This window comes from Xenopus tropicalis, chromosome 4, assembly GCF_000004195.4.
Source record: "Xenopus tropicalis strain Nigerian chromosome 4, UCB_Xtro_10.0, whole genome shotgun sequence".
Classification (NCBI taxonomy): domain Eukaryota; kingdom Metazoa; phylum Chordata; class Amphibia; order Anura; family Pipidae; genus Xenopus; species Xenopus tropicalis.
In genome coordinates this window covers 50,824,940-50,840,144 of record NC_030680.2, presented here as the reverse complement: position 1 = coordinate 50,840,144, position 15,205 = coordinate 50,824,940, and positions in this window count along the sequence as shown.

Here is a 15,205-nt window from a genome sequence, read left to right as displayed (position 1 = left end):
GTTTGTGATGGCAGTTCTTCTCTTACAGAGAACAATGATCATAATGCTGACTCTCTTGTGTCAAACCTGCTGCCTATGGCAGACACTAGCTGTCAGTGCTGTTCATCTCTCCTAGGAATACCTACCCCATACAGTTCTAGTGTCTCCCATAAGCAGCTCATTTTCTTATACCTTCAGCAAAAGGGCTTTCTGATCCAGCTCTCAGAAAAGGTCCTACAAGTGTCTTAAGAGCGCCTCCATAAACACACATACGAAGCACTACTTTCTGCTTTTTTTAGCACGAGAACCTGCAAAGAATATGTAGTATTAACTTATAGAAATATTTACTGCCTGTCATGTACAATATCTTCAAGTCTATTCACTGACTTATCAGGCTAAATCTTTTCTAGTGTAGCTAGGGACTCATGGGCCTACTCATATGTAAAACTGGAATCTGTCTATCATTAAACTAGAAGCTTAATATTTAAAGGAGCAGATGTAGTAATCTGTCTCGTTGAACAATGGCATTCTTCATTATGTTTCAGGGCTCTGAATAGATTTATTGGGTAATTATTTCTCTCAATGACATTCATAAATAGCAGTGTTTTCATTGATTAAGATCTTGGCCAAACCAGTGCACATGCCAATCAGTTGCAAAGTTGTTAACCCCCGGGGACAAGATTAGAAGGTATGGGGTTAACACTGCTGTCTAGTCATAACTGTGCATTTGTATATTTTTTACATATGCACACATGCATATAATCAATAAAAATATAAGGAAAACACCCAAAAATAATAAGGGCTTTCATTAACTTTTTCATTATTTTTACCAGTGTTTATATTAGTCTTTTCTTTTCCACATTTACAATAATTATTTAATAAAGCATTTTGCGTGAACAGATTTGCATGATTGTATTAGGGCCGTGACAGAAGGGGAGATTAGTGGCAGAGCGACAAGGGAGATGCCATCCCACCAGCTAGAATATAAAATGCCGGTGGGATGGCATGCGCAGCGCACAATTTGCCGAAGTCGCGGAAGTTGGCTTGACACAGCCGGTGGGATGGCATTTCGGGGAGATTATTTGCCCGTGACAAGGGAGATTTATCGAGCGGCAACTAATCCCCCTGTCTGTCACTGCCCTTAGCAAACACAAATAATTTTATATCTTATATGCTCTGTACAGACTGAACAGATCCCTCTATCTATTTTCTAAGTCTTAATATCAAGCCCTTGCCAGGGTCAAATTTACATTATATGCACCCCTAGGCTGCTCACACCCTGCATTCCAGCGTTCTTGCACCTCTTCCTTTACTGAATAGCTGCACTGGGACTGGCCGGGCAGGAGATTAAAACAGCTGTAAAAATCTTCCGTCTATTCCCCAGGCAGATGGTACCAGCTGGTGGAGTGCCACCCCCATATCCTTGCCACCCTTGCCCAGGCCTTTATGGCCTGCCCACATATACAGGCTGCCATGTTTTTTTAACCCTCCCCCTGTTATAGTGAAAGGCAATACAGAAGGGCTATGTGACACAATAGGAAAGACTATGATCAGACACCCAGTAAAAAAAAAATGGCCAGGGGGCAAAAAAATCGCATGTCTTAGTGCTCATTTAAAAAGCATTTGAGGCCTGTGTTTGGCTTCGCTCTGTACCTGCACTAATCTAAAACTAGGTGCAGAGCAGATGCAAGGCAGCCTTTTCCTTACTGCCTTCCATGGGCATACAAATTAGGAAATGGGTAGTGCTTCAGAGGGGGAAAGCATATGTGTCTTAGATCCTCCGACTCCACATAAATACTGCACTGCCAAATGCAGGCAGTGCTATATTTATAAGGCAAATGTAGGTCTCTGTGCCCTGTTTTTGAGTGCGTTGTTCCTATTTTTTGGACTTTGCACCATGCACTGCACTTATTAAATGACCCCTTGAGGGATGTTAGAACTAAGCACTGCTGCTGAGCAATATGGTACTTGACTTCTCAAAGCAGTTGAATACATTCTAATAAATTTAAAAAAATGTGTAACAAAAGAAAAAACAAGGTACATGACACTCTGAGTGATTTTATGAAACAGATCAAAAGATCTGCACAGTTTAGGTTCATTTTGAGCCCACATAAATATACACAACTCTGTATTATTATTACTTCCACTAGGCTGGATGATATTATTTAAGAATTGATGTAATGTTACTGGCTAAAATATATCAAAGGGTTAATAGATTCAAGGTTCTTGAGTCGAGCCATAAACAGCACAATATATGTAATATACCTAGAGTTGATGTATATGGACTGTCATGCATCATTAAGTGATTATTATAACACATACTATAGCGATGAATATGATCTTAATAAAGCAGAAGTCATATTGTTTCTGATCGTAGGGGATTTCCTGTCTGCTCAGCAGTTCTTTTTGAAGTGTAAATCCAAACATGACTAACCACTTTTAACATTTCAGATCAGAATGAATCCTTTGATATCATATTTAAACATTCATAGTAACATATATCCTATTCAGTTTCTGTGCTCGTTTGCATCAGCGAGTCTTAATGCATTTGTTGGTTTTGTGCGATTTTATGGTAGAATACATAAGCAGAAAGTGTGACTGGGCGGAAAACATCATGCTAATCTCTGCAACTAACTTCATTGTTGATGAAATATGTATGACAATTAAAGATGTCTAAACAGAGAGCAAGCCTTTGAGTTATTCCTTTAAATTGCAGGAGTGGAATATAATAGAACTTTTGTCAGCAGAGTATTATGCAGAAGGGAATGCTGCTACATCAAATAGTTAGGTAAGCAATAACTTGAATGCCAGTTGAAAACCTGGAGAAAACATTAAATATTATAAATATAATGTAAAATGCTTGGACCACATATATCATCAAAGGGTTGAAGGCCTCTGTGCTAAAAGTAACCTTTAGACTATGAAGATATGGCTGCCTTAGAACTTCAGCTTATGTTGAATAGCCAAGGGCAAACAAACATGCTAGGGTCACATCAGCCAATTAATAGACAAAGTTCTGTTTTTTACTCCCACATGTCCCACGTTTAAGAGGTGACATGATAACTATGTATAAATATATAAGGGGATCATATAATAACCTTTCTAATGTTTTATTTACCAGTAGGTCCTTCCAACGGACACGAGGGCACCCACTTCGTTTAGAAGAAGGGAGGTTCCATTTAAATATTCGGAAAGGATTTTTTACTGTGAGAGCTGTGAAGTTCTGGAATTCCCTCCCCGAATCAGTCGTACTGGCTGATACATTATATAACTTTAAGAAGGGGCTGGATGGATTCTTAGCAAGTGAGGGAATACAGGGTTATGGGAGATAGCTCTTAGTACAAGTTGATCCAGGGACTGGTCCGATTGCCATCTTGGAATCAGGAAGGAATTTTTTCCCCTCTGCGGCAAATTATAGAGGCTTCAGATGTTTTTTTTTTGCCTTCCTCTGGATCAACTAGAAGTTAGGCAGGTTATATATAGGCATTATGGTTGAACGTGATGGACGTATGTCTTTTTTCAACACAACTTACTATGTTACTATATTACTATGTCTTCCTGTTACAGTTAAAACTGCACACAGACCATCACAAAATGGTGGTTCAAGGTAAAAGATATAAAAGGGCAATATTTACAAATATGTATTCCAGCTTGGTAAGATTCTTTAATATGTTACATCATGTATATAAACTATCTATTGGTTAAATATTCATTCTGGGGGTATATATTTCTTTTAATAGAGAGAAATTTGACCTATTTAGAATGTATTCTGTCTGACATTGCAAGAAGGGCATAAGGTTCTTAAACCAAATGTAATTGTCTCTTAGACAGAGTCAGTTTTAAGTCCAGCAATAATAGTACATAATAAGCTAATGGTCCACTCATCACCTATTACCACTTGGTGAAAGCACCTTCCTGTGCTTTGATAAACTAGTTTTTTACAGGGAAGGCTCGTCGGTTTTTAAAATCTGTGCTTATTATAAGGTAACACAGCTTCTGGAAAGCATAGACCAAAATAACTGGATTTGTGACCAATTTGGCAATACTGGTTTCTCTAGAAAATAAGGCACCAATCCATTCTTCAAGGCAATACACCTAGGCAAATCTTGGACCCAGCACTGAAACAATCCTTGCTGTGTAGATGGGCTACTTAACTGCCACTACTTCTCTGATTACTTATGTAATTATGATGGGTAAATTATCTGGTCTGGGAAAAAGGCATGATTATGAGCAGCTAACAGAGGGATAGTTTAAATTCTTATCATTATTCTTTATACCAAAACTATTTATTTCTAACAGATACAATGAGCACCAAGCATTTCCCCTGTCAGGAGCTGCTCTGCTTATAAGTGCACATGAGATCACCCAAAAGAAGGCTGGGGTTTTCAAAGGGCTAAAATCTGGAAATTCCTGTAGGGGACCCACGATGTAACACAAAATTTAACAGAGAAAACTTTTAAAGGATTTTTCATGTGTTTTATAACAAAACTAGTTAATTGTTTTTCTTACCTTGTCAGTAAACAGGAACAAAGATATTTTCCATGTACAATTTGCACCTATGCTTTAACATCCCAAAAGTGCTATTTAAATTAAAACAAACAACAACAAAAAACCCTAAACCATAAATAACCATATCCATTTACATTCTTCTGTGACTAAAATATCTAACTTATTAACCATGAACTTCCCACTTTGAAACAACAGGAAACGTAACTTGATTAACATAAAAGTCTAGGCACTCTTGGCTTCATTTCCCTAGGTGTTAACAAATACTATGTGAGATTTTTGTGAAGAAGCTGGAAAGAGCCACTCATTTCTAAACTAGAGCGCATTTCTTTAGAATGAAATTGCATAAAGCAGTTACTATTCAAATACAGGTTTAAGGTCACTGCATAGAATTATAGATCTTCAAATGATTTTCCATTAGACAGCCAATAAATTATGAGGGTGTTGCATACTGGGCAAATAGCACATTACTTCTTTGCAATAATTCCTGCTCTGCATAACCAGGTGGTGCCATGTTGTTAGTCATTTTCCATAATCACCAATGTAGCCAATAATTGCAAACAATATGGCAGATCCCATTCATGTGTAAAAAGTTTTATATACATAAAAGTAATGTTTTCTACAAATATAAAGCAATGCTATTGTGTATTGTCTATTAAATAGAAAATAAATGAAAGTTAATCACTATACAGAGGAGTTTTTTTTAATTATTGCAAACTGTCATTTAAATTTCAGCCATCTCAGTGTTGTGCCTTATTCTGAGCTTTCAGAAGGAACCAGCACTACACATTAGAACTGCTTTCTGATAACCTATTGTTTCTCCTACTCTGGAGGAGCCACAAACTGGCTTCTTACTATTGAGTGCTGTTCTGATATCTACTGGAAGCTGATACTGCTGATTGGCTGCTGGGAGGCGGGAGACATCACTCCAACTCAGCAGTAAAATGTGCGTAAAGTTTATCAGTGCACAGGTCACATGGCTGTAGCACCCTGGGAAATGAAGAATATAGCTAGCCCCATGTGAAATTTTAAAATTAAACATTAAAAAATCTGTTTGCATTTTTTAAAAACATGGATTTCAATGCAGGATTCTGCTTTAGAAGCACTATTAATTGATGTATTTTGAAAAAAAACCCCATGTTTTTCCATGACAGTATTATTTTGAAAAGTACCAGAAGCACCTATAATATTTGTCCCCTATATAAAAACCGCAAAGCCAAAACCATGTGCAAATTTTGCGATCATCTGCACCTATCGAATTATAACAGTTGAAAGGTGAGTTCTTGTACTGCCTTTTGTCTAACACTCTGCTATTCTTGTGAATTCAGAAATAGTTTAGATCTGGGCTTTGCAAAAGCTGAATACTTACTCTGTAACTCCCATACATGACAGAAATTCATAGCTCATTTAAGGGCTTTAGACGGAAAAATGTAATTAGTATTGTTCCTGCTTTTTATTTTTCCTTGTAAAGTCCAGTTACTTTGTTGTTTAAGGATCAAGCTCCAAGATTCTCAGCTCTTAACTCCCACCCCCTAAATTTTAATTGCAAAGAATAACTCAGCCATTCCGTTGTTTATGGACGTTCCATTATCAGTCTATCTGGAGACAGAAGAAAAGTCCGTATAGTTCAGGCTTCTCATTAACAAAAATTTTGCTTAATCCCATAAAGATATTAAAGCCTTTTATATCCCATACCACATAAATACCCAAAGTTCTTTCTTGTAAAGATGAGATACATGATTTCATGCATGTGGGTTATGATGAAGCCAAATTAGGATGTTGAGGAAGAGTGCAACCACAATTTTTTTTCTATTACTTTCAGACTGGTTCTTTTTCAAAGTACATGTTTGGGCCACTGTTACCCTACTTTTCATATAGGAAATTAAAAAGAAGCTACAATCACCAGACATTAAAATGTCCAATTTGTTGCACATATTTCTTAACATTTCAGAAATATTTTTTTAATGTATTTATTTACTTTTCAACTCATTAAAGGAAGACCTAGTAATTAATTGTAGTAATGAATTGTAAGTACTGGTTCATTTTGCTCATAAACAGGGCACTGTCCTTCCATCCCACTTTGCTCCAGGTTTGTCATAACAAACAATATAGAAAAAATGCTGATTTACTTTTATATGTAAAGTGACTTAGACACAGGGCTCCTGAGAAAAAGTTACTTTTGCCTAATAGTTGAGTGTTTAACAGATACAGTACATTAATTAATTTGCCAGGATGTTTTAACTGCTTTGAACAATGGTACACAATTCTTTTCTGTGGGATGTTGGAGCTCAGTGGCAGTGCTGAACTCTTACACTTGTCCAAATCCTTAATCCCCAATATAAATTAAAATTCATCTAGGAACTCAGCAACAGCAAATACCTAAAATGAATCACTTTATTTTGGAAGTCTAAGAATATAACAGTATTTTGGTGCTAAAACCGTGTACCATGTCCATTGCAATACTCAGAATGAGTGATGCACTGCCAAAGGCAAACCCGTAAGTCCTCACAATAATTGCCATTGTAAATGTACAGCCAAACACACCTAATAGTCTACATTGGCACTTATAGTGTCATGACCAGGTTAATGATAGGTTGAAGACATGATAGTTTTACTGCAGTCACATTGCGTCTTGTCACCAGTCATGTCCAAGGTGAGCACATATATACATATACATATATATACATATATATATACATATATATATATATGTATATGTATGTATACAGTATATATGTATGCACGCAGCATCTTTTTGAAATGTATCTATTGTGGAGGGATGTGACGGCGTCCTGAAGTTGCAGAGCACCGGGATTCACATTATGGATGAGTGCGGTGACAGTGTTCTTTGAGGTATATATACATGTAGCATACCAACAACCAGGAGCTGGTGGAAGATCTGTACAAACTGCATAATGTTTGGCATCATGGGAACCTTATATCCTAGCTGTACAAGGAAGGAGCTCACTTGTCAAAATAATATATTTTCAGCAATGTTTTCATATCTGCCATATGATCTATATAGCACCTTATTAGAAACCAATTCTATGTATACTGGAAGGTACAGTGGTGTCAGTGCAGACATGCAATATACATTACAAATGCTTGGTTGCTATGAGTTGTTAGCTAGAATGCATGTGTTGTGAGCTAGAAAGTGACTAGTAGTCTTACCCAAATAAATAGCAATATATAATACAAAGAATCACATGTAGGGAACCTGTGTTTTTACTTAGTCTCTTACCAAGGAATCAGACCTGCAATTTAGAAGATATATAAGGAAACTTTTACTGAATGGGCTGAAATCATCATTGTCTTATGCATGCTTTCATACATGCTACATCTTACAGTGAAAGATTAGTATCCTTGTTGTTTGTTCATTCAATCCTGCTCCATTTAAAAGTCACCCCATTGTCTGATAATAGGCAAGCATTGACTAAGCATTCTCTGATACCTGTTGAATAGTTTATTTTGTTTTGTTATTTTGTTTGTTAACCTTTGTAAAAGTGGATACAGATCTAATTTATTCTGCTAAGAAATAGTAAAATAAATTCTTAAAGAACAATAGCCTTACTTCTAGAAGCTGGAGTATTTAGCATATAGAAAAAGGGGGAAAGCCATATTCTACCAACATAAGCTCAACCAAAATGCTTTTGACAGACATGATATGGATTGAACATGTTCTTGGTTTTTAAGTGGTAAGGTGACAATTCTAATGATATCACCGCTTTCCGAAGGGAAAATAATAATAAATACCTATAACATATAAAGTTTTGAGTCAGCAGCCTCCATAGTGCTTAATTTTGTCATTCAGTGACTCTAATTTTACATATAAATTCATGACTAAATATTTAATATTCTCTTTATGAGCACAAGTGAACCTGTCATATGTCTATTAATCATACCTATAAAAAAGAACAAAAGAAAATGAAGTAAAACTGCATTACTCATTATTTCTGAAAAATTGGAAACACAGTCAAGAAATCATTTTTTCCATGAAGAGGTTGAATTGTTTGTGTTTTTTGCAGCTGATGAAACAAGACAAGATCATGTTTGCTAGCTTGTTTGGATTTCTTTGGCTTCTTCTAAGTCAGCAAAGGCAAAATGTCACGTGCCTTTAATATGAGGGGCGTCGGTTTATTAAAACCAACAGAATATTTATGTGTTCACAACTGCTAAGGTCACAAAGTTTAAGCAGTAAAATAAATATATTTTGTAAACCAAAACCAGGTGTCCGTTGACTTGTTACATTCTGCAAAATGCTACAAAGCATCACTATGACAACTGAGATTTTTTTAGAGTGCCACTCAGAAAAAAATATTTGTAAAGGAAATTTAATGCTGAAATTAAATTCAGATATTCATATGCTATTATTATGGAAAACTCTGGATTTTGCAGCGAAAATAAATGTTTGCCACAAATGTAAATTCTTGGCAGACTGCAGGTTGTTCCTATATGCAGGTTTTATTTAATTTACAATATTTATGTTTGCAAGCAAGCAATTGTATGTTAGATTTCTTTCCATTTTCTTTCCACATTCCCACTGTGCAGCTCTTATGATAATTATGAAGCATACATCAATGACCCTACTTTAGGCCTTTTTTACCCTTGGGACATGAAGTTTGCTGTAGCAGCTTGTTAATATGACCACTTTGTGTGTTTGGGCTGAACATTGTTTGCTCACAAAAAAAGCTATAATTTTATTAGTACCAAAATAGGGCAAACAGGGAAACTGAAGCTACTCCATGTTTGGTCCTTGCAAGGTAGATAATTATATTACAAGAGAACAGATAATCCCCCAGCAAAATTGACCAAACATGGAGTAGATTCAGTCTCCCAGTTTTTCCTTTTTAGCATAAGCTAAAAAAAAAGAAGCAAAAATTATGTTCAGCATAAGTTGTATTCATTGCGCTCATGTTGAAAATAGTATATATTGTCTGTTTAAATATGGCACAAACTATAATATCGGCATTGATTTATTACCTTGTGGCACCTATACATACACAAATCCTTAGTTTAGATATATACTAACTTGGATTGCATTTTTACACATCTTTTCTCTGATCCATTGCCATTAACAGCTACTGTGAAAATAGGCTAGGAGAAGAGATGATGTCTGGATAATGGAGACTGCTGCAGCTATTTTGCACTTAGATAAACATAGGTATAATATTGAAAAATATACCTACCTCTACTTTTTTTCCTCTGGGTCAACTAGCAGTTAGGCAGGTTTTATATAATAAATAATGTGTATTATTTAAGTATAAAAGTTTAAGGAGCCAGAGTTCCAAGACCCACCATAGCTGCACTGCTAGCTCAGCTCAGTCTAGTTAGTGGTTGACACAGGACATGGTACATTCAACATTAATGTTTAATTAATGGTTTACTCAACATTATTGTGAACAAGGTACCAGGGCCAGATGGAATACAACCTCTGGTACTGAGAGAGCTTAGTTCTGTTTTAGACCAGCCTCTATTTCTGATTTTTTCATACTTACTTTAATCTGGTATGGTACCTATGGATTGTAGGAAAGCTGATGTAATTTCTATATTTAAAAAGGGATTATGATCTCTGCCTGGCAATCATAGGTCAGTAAGTTTAATATTAGTGACAAGCAATTTTTTTCGGCAGACATGGATTCGCTATGAAATTCCGCATTTTGCCACTGGCGAATTTCTTTGCAAAACTGCTGCAAAAGATTGCAGCAACAAAAATTCGTCAAGTGTGGAAAAGAGAAAGTTGGTTGCATCAAAAAAGTCATGTGATAGCCACATTTCACAAATTTTTTACCATTTTGCGAATTTTTCAGCAGTTTCCCGAAGCGGGACAGATTCGCTCATCAATATTTAATATCCGTGGTGGGCAAGTTATTTGAAGGCTTGTTAAGGGATCACATTCAAAATTTTGTTTTGGAAAATGGCATTATGAGAAGTAATCAGCATAGCTTTATGAAGGACGGGTCTTGTCAGACCAATTTGACTAGATTTTTATGATGAGGTAAGTAAGAAGCTGGACAGTAGGGTTGCAGTAGATGAGATCAATTTGGATTTTGCCAAAGCATTTCATAGAGTACCCCACAAATGACTGCTTTCTAAAATAAGGTCTGTTGGTCTTAGTGGCATCATTTGCTCATGGATAGGAAATGTACAGGATCGGGTACAGAGGGTGGTTGTTATAGGTACATTCTCTTCTTGGAGTAAGGTTCTTAGCAGGGTCCCTCAGGGTTCTGTACTGGGTCCAATTCTATTTAACTTGTTCATTAATGACTTAGAGGTCAGTATTATGCAAACTATGCAGCCCAATTATTTCAATCCAATATGTGACACCTTTGCAGTAGGATCTTGACAAAATGACAATGAGATTTAGTGTCGATAAATGTACAGTCATGCACCTGGGATGTAAAAATATGCAAGCCACTTATACCCTTCATGGGACTGCACTAGACAAATCCATAATAGAAAAGAATCTTGTAGATAATAAATTTGGCAGTAGTAAGAAATGCCAGGCAGCAGCTGCAAGGGCAAACAAGTCTTTGAGCTGTAGTAAAAGGGTCATTTACAGAGTGTTGTTAAGGCCCTGTTGCTAAGAATATGCAGTGCAGTTTTGGTCTTCAGTGCTCAAATAGGATATTATTGAATTAGAGAGGGTCCAGAGAAAGGCAACTAGTGATAAGCACATTTTTTTGCCAGGCATGGATTCATGGCAACATTTTGCATTTCACCATCATAGTTACATAGTTACATAGGGGTGTAAAAAGACCATCAAGTCCATCAAGTTCAACCCTTCCAAGTAATCCCAGCACACACAAACCTATACCGACCTATCTATATACTCACATACATAAACCCTATATACCAACATCAATACTAGATAGATTTTAGTATCACAATGGATACTATGTTTGTTAAAGAACTCATCCAAGCCCCTCCTAAGACATTAACAGAATCTGCCATCACAACATCACTAGGAAGGGCATTCCACAACCTCACTACCCTCACCGTGAAAAACCACCTACGCTGCTTCAAATGAAAGCTCCGTTCCTCTAATCTAAAGGAGTGGCCTCTGGTGTGCTGATCATTTTTATGGGAAAAAAGAACATCCCCCATCTGCCTATAATCCCCACTAATGTACTTGTACAGAGTAATTATATCCCCTTGCAAGCTCCTTTTTTCCAGTAATACTATGTTAGACGTGATGTCTAACCTTATAGTTTAAATCTTCCATCCCCTTTACCAGTTTAGTTGCACGTCTCTGCACTCTCTACAGCTCATTAATATCCTTCTTAAGGATTGGAGCCCAAAACTGCACCGCATACTCAAGGTGAGGCCTTACCAGGGACCTATAAAGAGGCAAAATTATGTTTTCAATGCCCTTTTTTATGCAAGACAGCACTTTATTTGCTTTAATAGCCACAGAATGACACTGCCTGGAATTAGACAACTTGTTATCTACAAAAGTCCTCAAATCCTTTTCAAGTAAGGATACCCCCAACAGACTACTCTTTAGTGATTTAGTCTACCAAGGTGCATAACTTTGCACTTGTCAACATTGAACATCATTTTCTATTTTGCTGCCCAGTTTTCCAATTTTGTCAAATCACTCTGCAAGCATGGCAGCATTCTTGATTGAACTTAAAGTTCACTGCACCCAGACTAATGGTTAAAAATGTAGTGGTGAGCACAACATTCCCTTGTTTGGTATATATGAAGAGCAGAGGCAGCCTTTGGTGACACACTCACACCAAAAATTCGGATTAGATACAATAATTTCAGATGATCTCAAATGTCACAAAAATGCTTACGAAAAAATTGTATTAGTCACGATAAGTGTTTGTTATGCCACTCATTTGAAAGCTTTTGTTAAATTACAATCAGGTAAGTTGCTTGGAAATTTAGGTTGACAATCATCTGAAAAGTGCTTGCATGAGTGTTCGAAGTCTATCACCATCTTACCCAGCCATCCCTACTGCTAAAATGTTTTTAAATATACATTATAAATAGTATGTCAAGTCAAATGAATAAATTTCATTTTTGGTGTTAATAGTCCTTTGATCGATCGTCAAAGTAATATAAAGTTCTTAATAGAGTCCATAAAAACAATCTTTGGTTTTTCTTTGGTCGCTAGGTTTTCTAACCATATTATAACTGTAACAAACTAACTGTTGTCTGAGGTAAAAATTAGTTATTACAACAAAAGCCTTGGTAGTAAGCACAGCACAGAGACCTGAAAACATTCCATTCTACAGACCAACAACCAATAGAAAAGTGCAAGCGGGAATAATAATATATATACAGTATGTGGCTTGTCTTAGCAGAGAACAAGGAGGTAAAAGATTATAAATAGGCAAGATGTTTTCTTTCTCTGCATTTATAGCCCTGAGAACAACTTCTTGAGACACATTCAAAAAACACGGACATACGACAAAAGAGTGAATTCTTGCGAACAAATGTTAAAACTGTGCATAAAATGCCCCTTTTAATACGGGCTGCTTGTAAAGCCGAAGCAAAGCAGATCATTAAAATGTCAGGCTTGGGGCACAGTGGATATAAAATGCCTGTTCTGTAGAGTAAACACATCGCTCTTATATAATTATTTCCTCTTGTTTTAGTAACACTTTTGTTGCCAGAAAGAAATTTAAAGGCCTATGCCACAGGATGCCCCTTTAAAACAACATGCAATCTTGTTTTCTCAAAAGGCAGCGGCAATGCAGCCTTACAGCCACTCTTATTTAGTATTGTTGAGACATTTTAATAAGCTGAATTTTTCTGATAAGCTCCTTAATTTCACTGCCTAAGAGGGTTTATTTATTATCTGGGATCATTATTTGGTTAACTGCATTTTTGACTATTTGAAAGCAGTATTCTTGGGAACCAAATGTATATAACAAAAGCTTTCCTGTCTACTTCACAATAAAGAAAACCCATGTTTAATTACAGAGACATATGTTAGAGCTTTTGATTAAACCATTTATATGTTATTGTTAGCTCCTTAACTTATTGAACAAAAAATCATTTCACTCTGGGTGCAGGCTGAAGCTGTTATGTATCAAACACTAATGTTATTCTGTGCCCAGCATGCTCTTCCTTGTAACAACAGGACCCTAAGCAATTGTTTAAAATGAGAAACTGTAGGCAATGTAATACACTTAAGGCCCATCAAACCAAATACCACAATACCAATAGACACTGGCAAACCTAAAGGGGTCATTAAAGAAAGCCCTGGGAACAAGTGAAAGAGAGCTAATGGGCAGAAAAGTTCTTAGTGCTCATTCAGGCAGCACTTTTGCCCAAGTGAATGGTTCCTCTGTGCACCATCCAGTGCAGGGTGTCACCAGCCACAGGTAATCTTCTGCAACAGAAGAACGCAGTGATTTGAGCAATGTGCAAAAACAGCCACATTGTGCCCATTTTTTGCACTTTGCACACTGCCCTGATTGTTGTAAATGACCCCTTAAAACTTTGTATTACATTACCCTGCTTTTCAGATTGAAGGCAGGTGCTCTCAAAAGTCAAATAACCTGCAATAAAGCACAGTCATACATAAAGAGGCATCGCACATATACACACACAGATATAAAAGTGAGGATTTATGTGTCAGTTTGACCATATAGATTTGGATGGAATGGTACCTTGCAAAAATGCTAAACATCATCATTAAACTGACCAAACTTTTAAAGAAAAATACAAGACAGAATATTTATAATAAAAATACCAAATATGTTACAAATACATAACTGTATGCGGATGGGCACAGTTAGGAATTTTATTCTAGTCTGTTGATAATAAAATGTAAAAATGATTACAGTTTCCCTGTACAGTATAAAGATGCCTCAAAAAACACTGTTTTCTCTTTTTCCTTTAAAATCAGCTACATACATACAGCTGTAACAATAAATAAAAAAAAATATCAGCAGGAAAATATGCTAGGTATGATGTAAAACAAATAGAGGGCTGGTATGTTTAGTGTCCTACGATGGCTGCACAGCTGAGCAGTAACAGGAGAAAAGGATGGGTGTCCTACGTGAAAAATAGGCAGATGAATCAGAATTATAGTTTTTCTTAAGAAAAAAGCTATTCTGGAAAGTGCTTAAGACCTAGCCTAGACTGCGCTAGTCTTTGTTACAGGAAATTTAAATGAATAAAGAGTAAGGGGCAGATTTACTAAAACTATTACTATTTATAACTATAACTATTTCCCTATTAATACTAAAACTATAACTATTTCACATTTTTTTGAATATCGAATAAACAAATTTCCACGAATGTCTGACATTTACTAAAAAGTCTGAACTGGAAAAGTACACGTGGGAAAGAGTCACAGAAAAGGTGTGAAACTGCGACTTTTTTGAATTGACGCACTATAACTCCGTAAATGGCCCTTGCTCTCTTAATGTAAGTCTTCACTAAAAAAAAAATTAAAAAACAGAAATACTTTATTACCTTTTTTAACCAGTTAGACCAGATATTTGTAATGTATTATTAGTGCTGCTGAAAAAAATGACCTCATATAAACTGAGTGGATACAACTCATTAAGTTTTTTGGTGGTAAGAAAAAGAACATGTCATTAATTTGGTATGTGTAATTGAAACTGTTAGTGCCTTAATTGTTTAATAATGACCATGTCTACATTAAATACATGTATAAAAAAGACAGTCTAGCATAATACTGTGGCTACCATGCTTTTGTACAGGTATAGAATTCCTTATCCTGAAACCTGTTATC